The sequence below is a fragment of the Lissotriton helveticus genome, chromosome 3_2 (genome assembly GCF_964261635.1).
Source record: "Lissotriton helveticus chromosome 3_2, aLisHel1.1, whole genome shotgun sequence".
Taxonomy (NCBI): domain Eukaryota; kingdom Metazoa; phylum Chordata; class Amphibia; order Caudata; family Salamandridae; genus Lissotriton; species Lissotriton helveticus.
The window spans coordinates 80,407,442-80,421,597 of NC_136062.1; positions in this window are offsets into that span (position 1 = coordinate 80,407,442).

The following is a 14,156-nucleotide window of genomic DNA, read 5'->3' on the forward strand; positions in this document are numbered from 1 at the left end:
TAGCAACAGAGAGTAGAGGACGATCGGGCGCTGTTAGCAGAAGACGAGAAACTGTCCATGTGGTCCGTGTATGGTCGTGACACACGACGAATTGCGAAATTGATTGATTGTTTTTATTGATTGAAATACTAGTATTTGCTTTGTCGCTCTCTGAGATATTCGCTGCCTGCAAACGGGGAGGAATAGGAATATTCTATCTCCCTTTGCGGATAGTGAAGGGTAGGTAACGCAGACTTTTGTCCCCCATTGTAATCTGCCATTCCTATTTTTCTCCCCATTGATTGATTGTTTGATCGAGCATTGAATTGTTCGAAGTTGGATCTCTTAAGGATCTTCTCTGCCTACAGACGGGGAAGAATAGGAATATTCTCTCTCCCTTTGTAGAAAGTGAAGGGTAGGTAACGCAGGCTTTTGCCCCCATTGTAACCCGTCGTGCCTATTTCATTCCTCATTGATTGATTGTTTGTCCAAACATTGACTGTTTGGAATTGGTTCTTTTTGGAGGTATTCTCTGTTTGCAAACAGCGTAGAATAGAATATTCTGTCCAGCCTTTGCAAGTAGTGAAAAGATAGGTAGTGCAGGCTTTTGCCCCCATTGTAATCCGTCATGCCTATCTTCTCCCCATTGGTTAGTAGTTGGGTCAACCCGGACCGCTTATTAGAGATGAACCATCCAGCTCCATTGGAAGGCACCCCTAATAAGGACATGTTCACTAAACAAGGACTAGTCGCTATAGCTTATAGTAAGTTATGGCATAAATATACCAAAAGGGACCCCGAAAGTCAGTGGCCACTGATAGGTTCTTTTGATGAAAATAAAATAAAAACGTTGGAAGCAGCTGTAAAAATAAATAAGGCAACGCCCACTATGCTCGATAGTATTGGCATGTGGCGCAAAGAAGCAGAACAGCGAAGGAAAAGAGAAGAAGCAAAAATAGTGAAAGAGTTACGAAAAGCAGCCCATCTGGCCGCAAAAGAACTAGATAAAGAAATAAGAAGAAAAGAGGAAGTTAAACAAACACAAGAATCAGGACTGGCAGGCCAATGCCCTATCAGGACCCCTTCTACACTCTACCCGGAGGTGCCCTCCAAACAACGGGCGAACGACGAATTACTGCTAGGCCCTCAAATTATCTACATGCCCCCTCCTTATGCCCCCTGCCAGCCTCTGGCACAGCACCTGCCAGCTCTGAGTGCGGCCAAGGGTGACCCTAGCGCTAGTGCCCCGGCTCTTACGGCCTTCGCACCAGCCACAGTGGTAACAACATCGGATGAACTCGAGACTGGCAAGCAGCTAACGGCCAGATCAAATAGGTTGAGCAAAGACGAGCGGGATGGGATTGACAAGATAGCAAAGACACTGGTAGAACGGAAGGAGAGCGAAGAATATACGATGAATATGCACAATTCACATGCCGGTAGTCACAGACGGCATTTTATTTTACGGTTCAGCTACCACACCCTGAACGCATATGAGGATAGGTATCAGAATAAGGGTCCCGCTAAGCTGACGGCTCTATATAGAAGGGTCGATGTTGGAGATGGGACTGAGAGCGATGTGACGGACCTCTTCATGCAAACCCTTGAAGTCTTCCGCCACCTCGTGGAACAGAAACCAGAGGTCAAGATCCCAGTCCCTGAGAGGGTTGAGCCCCCATTAGAAGCAGCCAACACTATGATGCCTATTAGAGAAGCCGCCCCCTACTGGGTTCCCCCAAGAGGTCAGGGAACAAACGATGATATCAACCACGCAGACGCAAAAGGGAGGGTTGTGTACAATTGGGTTTACCAACCATGGGATCGGCAAGATATTTTAACTTTTAGGCAGACCCTGCCCGATTTGAGAAAGAACCCAACAGCATTTTATACCAAACTAGGCACAGCCTTGGGCTCAACCATAATGACTCTATCGGACATTGATTTGTTTTTCGGGTTGTGTCTACCGGCCGATGTGTGGAAGCAAATCCGGAAGGCCGACCACACAGATCTGTTCGGACACACCTGGAAGCAACTCATTGAACTAGATAGGCAGCGAGAGCCCGGAAAGAAACCTGTAAAAGACATACTGGAACTCCCCGACAAAATAGTGCAGAAGCTAAAAACGTTGATCCCAGAGAAGAAGGTAGACTGGTCGGTAGTCACGGCTTGCCGTCAGAAACCCCAGGAAGACGTATCAGAATATTTCTCCCGATTTGAAACGGTGTTCTCCGACTACAGTGGCCAAGACATGACCTCCGCAACCGGACAACACCTATTCGTGCAAAACTACGTAAAGGGGCTATCGCAAGAGGTCTCCCAAAAGTTACAGACGAGCGAGAGTAGTTGGGGAGCCTCCAAACCTGCAGCTATCCTTCAGATGGCTCAGTATTACGAACACCAAAAGAACGAGAACGAGAGGGCGACTGAGAGAAAGAAAAAGGACTTAAAGGAACGAGTGATGATTGCTCAATTGCAGGGAGTGACTACAGGAAGGGAACGGTATAGGGGAAACTACCAGTCGAATGCCCCTAGGAATCCGCTCCCTAGAGACCGCAACCCCACATCCGGTGCTCCACGAACTGACCTCGATGAGAACCAGTGTGCATTTTGTAAAGAATTTGGACATTGGAAGTCTCAATGCCTGGCCCTTCGGGAAATGATTAAAAATAAAGAGACAAGGGACATGACAAATGGCCCCAAAACTGGGGGGCAGGGGCGAGGGCAGACCCACGACACCACCAACGACCGACCTGGCAGACCAAACACATTTGACCGCCCCCGACAGAATCAGTGCCAACAGTTCGACTGTAACAATGCTCACGACTCTGCATAGGACTGCCAGGGGCAAGGGAGGGATCCAGTCGAGCTCTGTGTTGACCAGCAAGGCCCTTACGTCACTGCTAAGGTCCTGGGTACAAAGTCTCCATTCTTGGTAGACACTGGAGCGACACGAAGTGTATTATCAAAGCGACTGATTCCAAGGGCACCCTTGTCTGGCTCACACATTACATCGATAGGTTTCGATGGAACGCCCTCCACTAATCCCCTGTCTGTACCTATCCCCTTTGACCTAGGAAACAATCCCACTGACACAACATTTCTACTCTCCTCCAACTCCCCTGACGCCATTATGGGTATTGATTTTCTGAAACATTTCCGAGCTACTATTAGGTGTTCCCCAGACGGAGTACGAGTCATCCTATACGACAACCCGAGCATGTCCAGATCCCGCCCCGCACGACATATGTACTCTATAACTAATGCTGACCTATCCTTGCTCGAGACTCTACCCCTGTACCTATGGGCTAGAAACGACTCGGATGTAGGACGAATGATGATCGATCCTGTACACATAACTGTTCGACCAGATGCAATACTCCCGAAACTCCCACAGTACCGGATATCGCCCGAAGGCGAGAAGGCATTGGTAGCGATTATTCAGTCCTTGGTAGATGCAGGAGTGGTAGAGGAAGTGGTTAGGAATGTCTGCAATAGCCCTATCCTACCCATTATTAAGAAGCAAGGTGAGGGAGATGAGAAAGCGTACCGCTTCATCATCGACCTACGAGAAGTCAACAAAATAGTGGTGCCACAGTACCCCGTGGTCTCAGACATCACCACCATTCTGACCCTCATCCCGTCCACTGCCACCACCTTCACCGTTATTGATCTCAAGAACGCATTTTTCTCTATCCCCATCCATCCAGACAGCCGTTATCTCTTCGGCTTCACTTTGAAAAACCGTTCGTACCGATTTTGTAGAGCTCCCCAGGGCTATACTGAAAGTCCCAGCATTTATAGCCAGGCCCTCAAAAGACAGCTGGACGCTGTCCAGCTACCGGATGGAGTGGTGTTGATCCAATATGTCGATGATATCCTTTTGGCGGCCGACACCACTCCACTTGCAATCACGGCCACTATCCAGCTCTTGCACTTTCTTGCAGAGAATGGCCACAAAGTCTCCAGAAAGAAACTACAGTTTTGCCAGCCCCAAGTGACATACCTAGGCCATCTCCTGTCCAAAGAAGGGAGGAAACTTATGCCCGACCGAATCCAAACCATCCTAGACACCCCCATCCCAAAAACACAGAAGCAAGTCCGTTCCTTGGTAGGCCTTACCTCTTTTTGCCGACAATGGTTACCAAATTTCAGTCTCATTAAAAAAAAACTACTTTCCCTGTTGGCCAAAGATGTCCCTTTCCCACTCCCTTGGACCCCCGAATGCCAAGCGTCCTTTAAGGAACTGCGGGATGCCCTTTGCTCGGCACCCGTCCTAGGAACGCCAGATTACTCCAAGCCCTTCTCCCTCTTCACTCACGAAAGGGAGGGATGCGCATTGTCTGTTCTAACTCAGCCCATCGGCGCCAAACAACGCCCTTGTGCCTACTTCTCTGCCACTCTTGACCCGGTCGCCAGAGCTTTACCTGCCTGCCTTCGAGCGGTAGCCGCTGCTGCTGTCTCTATCCGCCAGAGTGAGGGAATTGTACTTTCGAACTCTCTCACGGTATTAGTACCCCATGCAGTTGACACCCTCTTAAACCAGACCAAGACCCAACACCTGACTAGTGCACGACTGACAGGGTACGAATTGACTCTACTTGCACCCCACATCACTCTGAAGAGATGCACAACTTTGAATCCTGCCACACTGTTGCCCTTGCCTGAAGATGACCCCGATGTGCCCCCTATACACGACTGTGTGACCCTCACGGACGAACAGACCAGGAGTAGAATTGACCTCCGAGACATTGCTTTTACAGACCCTGATGGAGAGCTATGAGTAGACGGCTCTTGTATCAAACTCCCAGACGGCACCACTTCAGCTGCCTATGCGGTGACGACAGCCCTAACAGTAGTTGAAACAGCCCGCATCACGCAACGATCCGCACAGGCGGCAGAGCTAATTGCCCTCACACGAGCATGTATCATAGCAGCAGGAACCACGGCAAACATTTACACGGACAGCCAGTATGCCTTCGGGGTGGTTCATCATTTTGGGCTCCTGTGGAGGGAAAGGGGATTCCTGACGTCCCACGGCACGCCCATCCTTCACGGAGATCTAGTCTCCGCCCTGATTGAAGCAGTTCTCCTCCCCAAACGATTAGCAGTAATCAAATGCCAGGCACACAAGAAGGTGACAGACCTAGTCGGACAGGGAAACGCACTAGCCGATATCACTGCCCGAACCACAGCTGAGAATAGGACGACGACACGCGTGTATGTGACCAGGTCACAAGCAGAAAAATGGACCGACGCTAGGGAAACGATTAGGGACATCCAATCGGCCAGCACACCCCACGAACTGACTGAATGGGCACGGGTGGGTCTAAGGGACGATGAAGGCTGCTGGCGGACAAAAGACACAAACAAATGGTTGCTGCCTAACTCATACTTGATCCCCATACTGACAATGGCACACTCCCCTGCACACATAGGTTCTGCCCCCATGATTGAACTCATTTCCAAAGTCTGGCACAACCACAAGATCCCCGACTTAGCCAAACGCCTAGTCCAGCAGTGCCTTATCTGCCTACAACACAACCCCGGGAAAGGAACTGTGGTACCCCGGGGAGGGTTTGGGATCCCTGACCACCCCTTTGAGGTCCTCCAGATGGATTACATCCAGCTGGAGAGGTGCCAAGGCTTGAAGTACATATTAGTCATTGTATGTGCCTTCAGCAAATGGGTGGAAGCCTATCCGACCCGTGATAACACTGCCATGACTACTGCCAAAGTACTACTGAAAGAGTTTTTCCCTCGCTACGGCCTTTGTCGAATTTTATGGAGCGACAATGGCCCCCACTTCATAGCTGAAGTTATCCAACTAATCCTGAAGGGGTTGGGGGTAAAACAAAGGTTCCATGCAGTCTTCCACCCCCAATCTGCTGGCCTGGTTGAGCGACACAATGCTACACTGAAACTGAAACTGTCAAAGATAGTGGCCACCACAGGACTTAAGTGGCCAGATGCCCTCCCACTGGCATTACTATCGATGCGCTCCACTCCCACTAAGCACCACTTGACCCCCTACGAGGTTGTGTTTGGGCGACCAATGAACCTCTGGACTGCCCTTAAACCAACCTCCATTCACGACGTCCCCGACGTCCTACTGTCAGATTATTTATACAAGTTAACTAAAACGTTGTCTGTCATTCATCAACAGGTGCAGCAGGCTATCCCCGATGCTTCCAGGGGTCCCGGTCACGATATCCAACCGGGAGATTATGTTTTAATCCGAAACTTCCAACGGGCAAAGAGTCTGGAACCCCGGTGGACGGGCCCCTGGCAAGTACTGATCACCACTCGGACGGCTCTTCGAGTAGAGGGGAAGAAGCACTGGCTGCACGCACACCACTGCAAGAAGGTCTCCTCGACCCTGGCCACGACAGACAACGTCAGCACCCAAGAAGAGCTCCTGGACAAAGACCGACCATCACTGAACTGCTATCCCGATACCGAGGCACTTGAACTTGCAAAGCACTCTGATCCCACTGTGCCATCCCGGGAAGGGTATTTCCTGCGTCGAAAGGAGGGAGCTTCGGCTAAGTAGGCCACTGACTAAGTTAAAAATCTCAGAACGGTGGCCCAAAGCAACCAAGGGTTACCCGGAGAGAAGCTAAACAAAGTCTGTGGTTCTGCCCACTACCGAGCACCTTGAAGATGAAGATGATGGAAGCGCCAGATAAGAAGATGATGGAAGCGCCAGATAAGAAGACGTCGGAAGCACCAGGAAATACCCACTACAGGAACCCAAAGACTGATAATTTGCACGAATCAAAGACAATCGCTTTCTTCATTGTCTTCCTCCTTTGCCTCCTCCTCATGACTTTCTTCTGGATCTTGGAGGAAAGCACACCCGCTCATCAGATGTTGCCGACCACTGCACAGCCAACCACCATGAAAGAGCACCACCTGATCACCCTTTCACCTCAGCTCCGAGAAAGGCGTAAGGAGTTCTGGAACAATTCCTTCGTGCAACTGTTGCACCAGCACAACCTTGCTGCAAATGCCACGAACTGCTGGATCTGCGGGTTGCTCCCGCATGCCACCGGACACTCCATCCCCTTCATCCCTTCTCCTTTCTCAGTTCATGGCTCCTGCCTCGCCTGGTTGATCCTCTTGCAGGAAAGCCACAAGGACAACGCCACTTCTGGTCAAACAGTGTCGCACTTCTACTATGGGTTCTGGCTGAACAAAACAGGAAGCCCCATTTTGCCCTGTGATTTCAGGTTCAGCCTTCCTTATGAACATCCCTGCCAAAGAACGAGTTGAAATGCAAGTACTCCACAATCCAGCTAGATCCGCCTTCTCCAACCTGCGGAAACGAACGGCTGCCACTCTGACTGTGGCCCTGTCTGTCATCAATGTCACAGGTCTCGTATGCCTCGAAGGCCAAGGAACACAGCTAGTGGGTCACAGTTCCTGCCGCATCACCAGAACATTGGTCTCAGTTGATCCCCCCTCCTTTGTTGCTTCTCCGAATATGTACTTTGTTTGTGGCACCAAAGCTTACACTTGGCTCCCGAAAGGCTGGAGGGGTACGTGCTACATCGCCTTCATCCTTCCTCCCACGTATGTGGCTCCAGCCTACCATCACCGGCAAATGCGCGCCGGAGACATTGGACAAGCCGACTCCACCGGAGCACAGTTCCTGGATGCGGCGAAGGGACTTGTTCCTCTGTGGGGCCCAATGGCAAATAGCCGCGCTATCCGACACCTGACTCAGGCAGTGGAAACAACCATTAACATCACGGCTGGCATCCTTGCTAACAACACGGCTGAGCTTCAGGCAGTCCGCCTGGTGGCTCTTCAAAACCGCCTTGTTCTAGATGTGGTTCTGGCCGACCGTGGAGGTGCATGCCGCATCATCGGCTCCAGCTGTTGCACCTACGTGCCAGATAACTCGCCTTCAGTCTACAAGGCAATCGAACACCTTCACAGACTGTCCACAGAGGTTCACCAGGAGCAGGAAGGATGGTCGCTTGGAGACTGGTTCTGGGACACTTTGAAGGACTGGGGATGGAGATTGTTTACGTTTATATTGATACCAATCATGATACTGTGTGGGTGTTGCTTGGGTATTCAATGTTTGCCACCTTTGTGTTCACTCATTTCCAACTGTATGTGCCCTAAGACTCTGGACTTTAAAACTGAGCACATGAGTCCCCTCTACGAGATAGAGGTCCGTGGTCTCATGGGGATCAATCCGAACTGACAAGCTGGCGAGACATGTTAAAAGGGAGGACTGTGGAATTTTAGTTCATGTACTGAACATCATCTGCGCCATCTTGCAGACTCACGTATGAACATACACGACAGCCATTCTAGGTATCATGGTCTCCCTGTTCACGATCGATCATTGGCGCACTTCCCTGACCCTGTAAGCATCCCCCACGCACCCTGACTACCCCCGCTCTCACATGCACAAGTCATAAGCCCTCCCCTCCCGCATGACTCTGTCTCTGAGAATCACACCCCGCGCCTGACCAACACCTCCTTTCCTTCCATGAATACCCCTCCTTTGATGACCCCGACCTCTGAGCCTGATTGTCTGCACGAACCGCTGGTCATCCCTCAGCCTGAGGATACAGTTTATTGCCCACTACTGTATGCACTCGCCCCTCTTCAACGGAGCTACTATTGATCATGACCTTCCCACCCCATGAGATTCGATCAGGCGCACACATTCCAAAGGAATCGGCAGAACACTCAGCTGCGTGATAGCCCCCTCCTATTGTATGAGGGATAAGGGCCTCTACTGTTGTCATATGTTGGAATGGGCCGGAACTGGGGGGGTGCCGGGGATGTCATCCTCATACTTCACAATGTCTTTGTTGTAATAAAGAGCGTTCACATGTCTTAAACCAGTGTATAAAAGACCAGGCCTCAGAGAGGCAGATAGAGCACCTCGAGACGATACCTTGTTGTCCGATCTGACGTGTTCTGCTCCGTCGGAATAAAACGTGTTTCCTGTCTTCCTGTCTCCAGCGCCTGCCTCTTTATTTGGATAACTTCGTATGGTATTAGAGGCGTTTAACGCCGGGCAAATTTAACTTAGGAAGCATCAACTAAATCGCCTGACCATTTTGTATTGATGTTCATCAATTCCGGAGTGTGCGCTGCACAAAAAGCAAAAGACTAGAATTCTAACCCATCTATAGTAACACTCCGGACTCACTCCACCACTCCTGCATCCCCTGAATGACTTGATTATCTCTAATTGGTAAATGTCAGTTATTCATTCATGGTAACGCAAGTATATGGCACTTTTTGCCCACCACGGCTGTCGATATATGTCATTATGCACCACTATGTACCATAATATTTTAACATACCAGCGGTGGTCCCACAGGAGATTGGATTATTTCTTGGTATTTACGAACCAGTAAGAAAAAGGGGGGGGGGCAGTTGGGTCTTTTCTTATTTCTTATTTTGTTAGTATTAGGACTGCTGCGACAATATACAGGGCAATCTTGTTTATGCTAGGACTGTTTTCTTTCTCAGATGTTCAATATATGTAATCTGTGTTTCTCCTATTTTATTGTCATTATGTACTGATCAGATGTCTAACTCCCTTCTTATTTCTTTTGGAAATGTGTCGATATATTTACTGTGGACAATGCTTTTGTGTTTTTTGCTACTGCCCTTTGTAATACGCATTTATTATGGATATGGAAATCCGTCCTTCTTATGTTGTACTATTTGTAAAACTAATACAACTATGTTTAAAAAAAATCTATAGTAACACCTGATGCCACCTATAGCGGAAAAAAGACAGACTTTCTCTTGGTTCACGAGTAGCATTGTCGTCAGGATGGTGGTGGGGGCATGAGGAATTACAAATACATGATTAGAACCTGGCATTTCTAAAGCAATGTTACATTTAATACACTAAACTTTCCTTTACAAAGACCACATTTAAAACACAAACACTGTTTTACATTCTGAAGAGTTCTTATCATGTATAATGCACTGGACAGCAGGCCCCTCACCCCCGCAGAAGGGCCCTCACCCCCGCAGAAGGGCCCGCACCCCCACAGCAGCCCCCTTACCCCCACACCAGCCCCCTCACCCCCACAGTAGGCCCAGCACCCCCACAGTAGGCCCAGCACCCCCACATCAGGCCCCGCACCCCACAGCAGGCCCCTCACCCCCACAGAAGGCCCCGCACCCCACAGCAGGCCCCGCACCCCCACAGCAGCCCCCTCACCCCACATCAGGCCCCTCACCCCCACAGCAGGCCCCTCACCCCCACAGAAGGCCCCGCACCCCACAGCAGGCCCCGCACCCCCGCAGAAGGCCCCGCACCCCACAGCAGCCCCCTCACCCCCACAGCAGGCCCCGCACCCCCGCAGAACGCCCCGCACCCCCACAGCAGGCCCCTCACCCCACAGAAGGCCCCGCACCCCACAGCAGGCCCCGCACCCCCGCAGAAGGCCCCGCAACCCACAGCAGCCCCCTCACCCCCACAGCAGGCCCCGCACCCCCGCAGAAGGCCCCGCACCCCCACAGCAGCCCCCTCACTCCCACAGCAGGCCACTCACCCACACATCAGGCCCCGCACCCCACAGCAGGCCCCTCACCCCCACAGCAGGCCCCTCACCCCCACAGCAGGCCCCTCACCCCACAGAAGGCCCCGCACCCCACAGCAGGCCCCGCACCCCCGCAGAAGGCCCCGCAACCCACAGCAGCCCCCTCACCCCCACAGCAGGCCCCGCACCCCCGCACCCCCGCAGAAGGCCCCGCACCCCCACAGCAGCCCCCTCACTCCCACAGCAGGCCACTCACCCACACATCAGGCCCCGCACCCCACAGCAGGCCCCTCATCCCCGCAGAGGGCCCCGCACTCCCACAGCAGGCACCTCACCCCCACAGCAGGCACCACAACCCCGCAGCAGGCCCGGCACCCCCGCAGCAGGCCCAGCACCCAAACAGTAGGCCCCTCACCCCCACATCAGGCCCGCACCCCACAGCAGGCCCCTCACCCCCGCAGAAGGCCCCGCACCCCACAGCAGGCCCCGCACCCCCACAGTAGCCCCTCACCCCACATCAGGCCCTTCACCCCCACAGCAGGCCCCTCACCCCCGCAGAAGGCCCCGCACCCCACAGCAGGCCCCGCACCCCCGCAGAAGGCCCCACACCGCCACAGCAGCCCCCTCACCCCCACAGCAGGCCCCGCACCCCCGCAGAAGGCCCCGCACCCCCACAGCAGCCCCCTCACCCCCACAGTAGGCCACTCACCCCCACATCAGGCCCCGCACCCCACAGCAGGCCCCTCATCCCCGCAGAGGGCCCCGCAACCCACAGCAGGCACCTCACCCCCGCAGCAGGCCCCTCACCCCCGCAGCAGGCCCCTCACCCCCGCAGAAGGCCCTGCACCCCCACAGCAGGCCCCGCACCCCCACAGCAGGTCCCACATCCCCACATCAGGCCACACACCCCACAGCAGGCCCCTCACCCCTGCAGATGGCCCCGCACCCCTCAGCAGGCCCCGCACCCCCACATCAGGCCCCGCACCCCCACATCAGGCCCCGCACCCCACAGCAGGCCCCTCACCCCCGCAGAAGGCCCGCACCCCCACAGCAGCCCCCTCACCCCCACATCAGGCCCCTCACCCCACAGCAGGCCCGCACCCCCGCAGAAGGCCCCGCACCCCCACAGCAGCCTCCTCACCCCCACAGTAGGCCCCTCACCCCCACATCAGGCCCCGCACCCCACAGCAGGCCCCTCACCCCCACAGAAGGCCCGCATCCCCACACGACGACAAGGATTCATCCTTCCAGGCCCGGGCGATATCTCTCTTGACCAGCTTTGGGCCCAGAAAGAGAAGATGGCGCTTTTATCTATTCCCACCTATGTCCTCCGTGATGTGTAACATTACCAGTCTCGGAGAGGAAACAACAACCCATCCCAGAACCTCCGATAGGTATGTGAACACCCCCCTTCAGAATTGTGATAGTGCTGGGCAGGCAAACACAGTATGTAAGAATGTACCCTCCATAGATTTGCAGCCCAGATAGTGCAGGGATGAGATAAGTCCAGCACGCCATAGCCTGTGCCTAGTGTAGAAAGCTCTGTCAGATATTTAAACTGGATAAGGCGTAGATGAGCCGCAATTGCTGTGCAGCGTGTGGACTCCAGCGCCTCTACCCAGTCATCCTCCTCCAAGGGACCTAGATCTTGCTGCCATGCCTCTCTAGTGTCATGGAGTGTTGTGGGGGTGTTATTAATACGTATGCAGTATATTTTAGTAAATTTATGATCTCCCAAGTCTCCCATGAAAACCTTCGCTTAGATGGGGTTAAATTCAGGAATCTCCGTTAAGTGGGATATGTATGGGGTGAAGGCATGACGGAACTGGAGATAGCGGTAACATTGTGTGTGGGGCATATCCTAAGCAGCTTGAAGATCATAAAGGACTTGAGGTTTCATCCATGTACAACTGCCCCCACTGTATCTATCCCAAAGGCCTCCCAGCCACGGAAGCCACACAGGTGTGTCAACTGTGGCAATTGTCCGTTATTCCACAATGGAGTTTTCTTAGTGAGTCTCCCCCACCAGCCCATCTGACAGAGCACCGCCCTCCAGATTGTAAAAATCGTGACTGTGGCAGGTGGTAGCTCACGACCCATCGCTACTGAGTAAAGAACCTTGTGGAGAGCATTGTCTCCCAGCAGCCAGCGCTCCACCGCATATGCCGGGTCCCCACGATCGCCATACCACCAGTTATTGAGAACAAGTAAATGAGAGCCTAAATAATATGCCTGAACAACTGGGGTAGCCACTCCACCGGAGTATGTAGACTGGAAGCAAGTCCTCAAAGCCACCTGCGATGCACCGCCCCCCACAAGAATCGTGCAAGAATAGCATTCAATTGGCGAAACCACGTATTTTTTATCGGATAGGGATGATTCTGTAGCTGATAGAGGAGATGAGGCAAAGGAACCATTTTAAAAATAGCGGATCTACCAAATAGAGATAGAGGTATGTGAGACCACATGCACATCTGATCACCCACCTGTGTCCACCAGGGGGCAACGTTCTTATTCCATGCCAGAGCATGAGACAAAGAAAGATGTACATCCAAATACTTGAAGTCATCTGGGGTTACGACCACCTCTCGCAACCGAGCACCGAGCCGAACGCCACCCCGCAGCGGCCACAAAAAGTATTTTCCCCCGGCTCATGTATAGGCTGGAGGTTTCCCCAAAGATCTGTATAATGCGGAGAAGGCGTGGGCCTGTTTAGTCAAGATCAGTGAGAAAGAACAGTACATCATCCGCATAGAGTGCTATGTGGTCGGAGATGCCCGATGTCCACTCAAACCCACGCAATTGTGCGTCTATCCGTACCCAAGCCGCGAGCTTCTCCATAGCCAAGGCAAAAAGATAAGGGTAGAGCCGGCAGCCCTGGCGCGTCCCCTGCCCAACAGCAAAGCGTTTAGAGACCGAATCAGCCACTTGGACGGAGGCGGTGATATCCGTATACAACAGGCGAATAAGGTGGAGCAACCGAGTGCTGATATTAAGGCGGGCTAGCAAGGCAAAAAGATATGTCCAACTGTGGGAGTCAACGGCTTTGTTCATGTGCTTGCAGAAGGAGCGCGACAGGAGTGCCCAGTTTATCAACAGTGGCGATAGCTTTATGGGCACGTCTAATATTGTGTTGTGTGGCGCTGGTCGGCATAAATCCTGCCTGTTCTGGATGGATCAATTCCGTGATATATACGGCACTAGACGGTTGGCAATTACCTTGGCCAAAAGCTTAGCCTCCACATTGAGTAGGGAGATCGGGCGATAGGACAAAAAGTGTTCCGGTGGATGGCCCAGCTTCAAAACCACAACGATCTTGGTATGACGCCATTCTGGCGGAAGACTACCATGTTCCCAGGAAGCTTCAAGGGCTGCTAAGTAAAGTTGTAAAATTTGTGGGTGATATTTTTGAAAAAACTCGCAATGGTAGCAGTTTGGGCCCAGTGCCTTACCCACTCGCATATCCAATAGTGCAGGTAAAAGTTCATCCACCGACATTGGAGCGTCTAGCTCCTCTCGTGCCGTATCCGACAAAGCACGGGGAGGATAGTCATCGATAAACGTCTGCACGAGGGCATCAGGTAATACTTACTTTGGGGTATAGAGGTCCACAAAAATGAGGCAAAGCTATCAGCAATAGCAAGC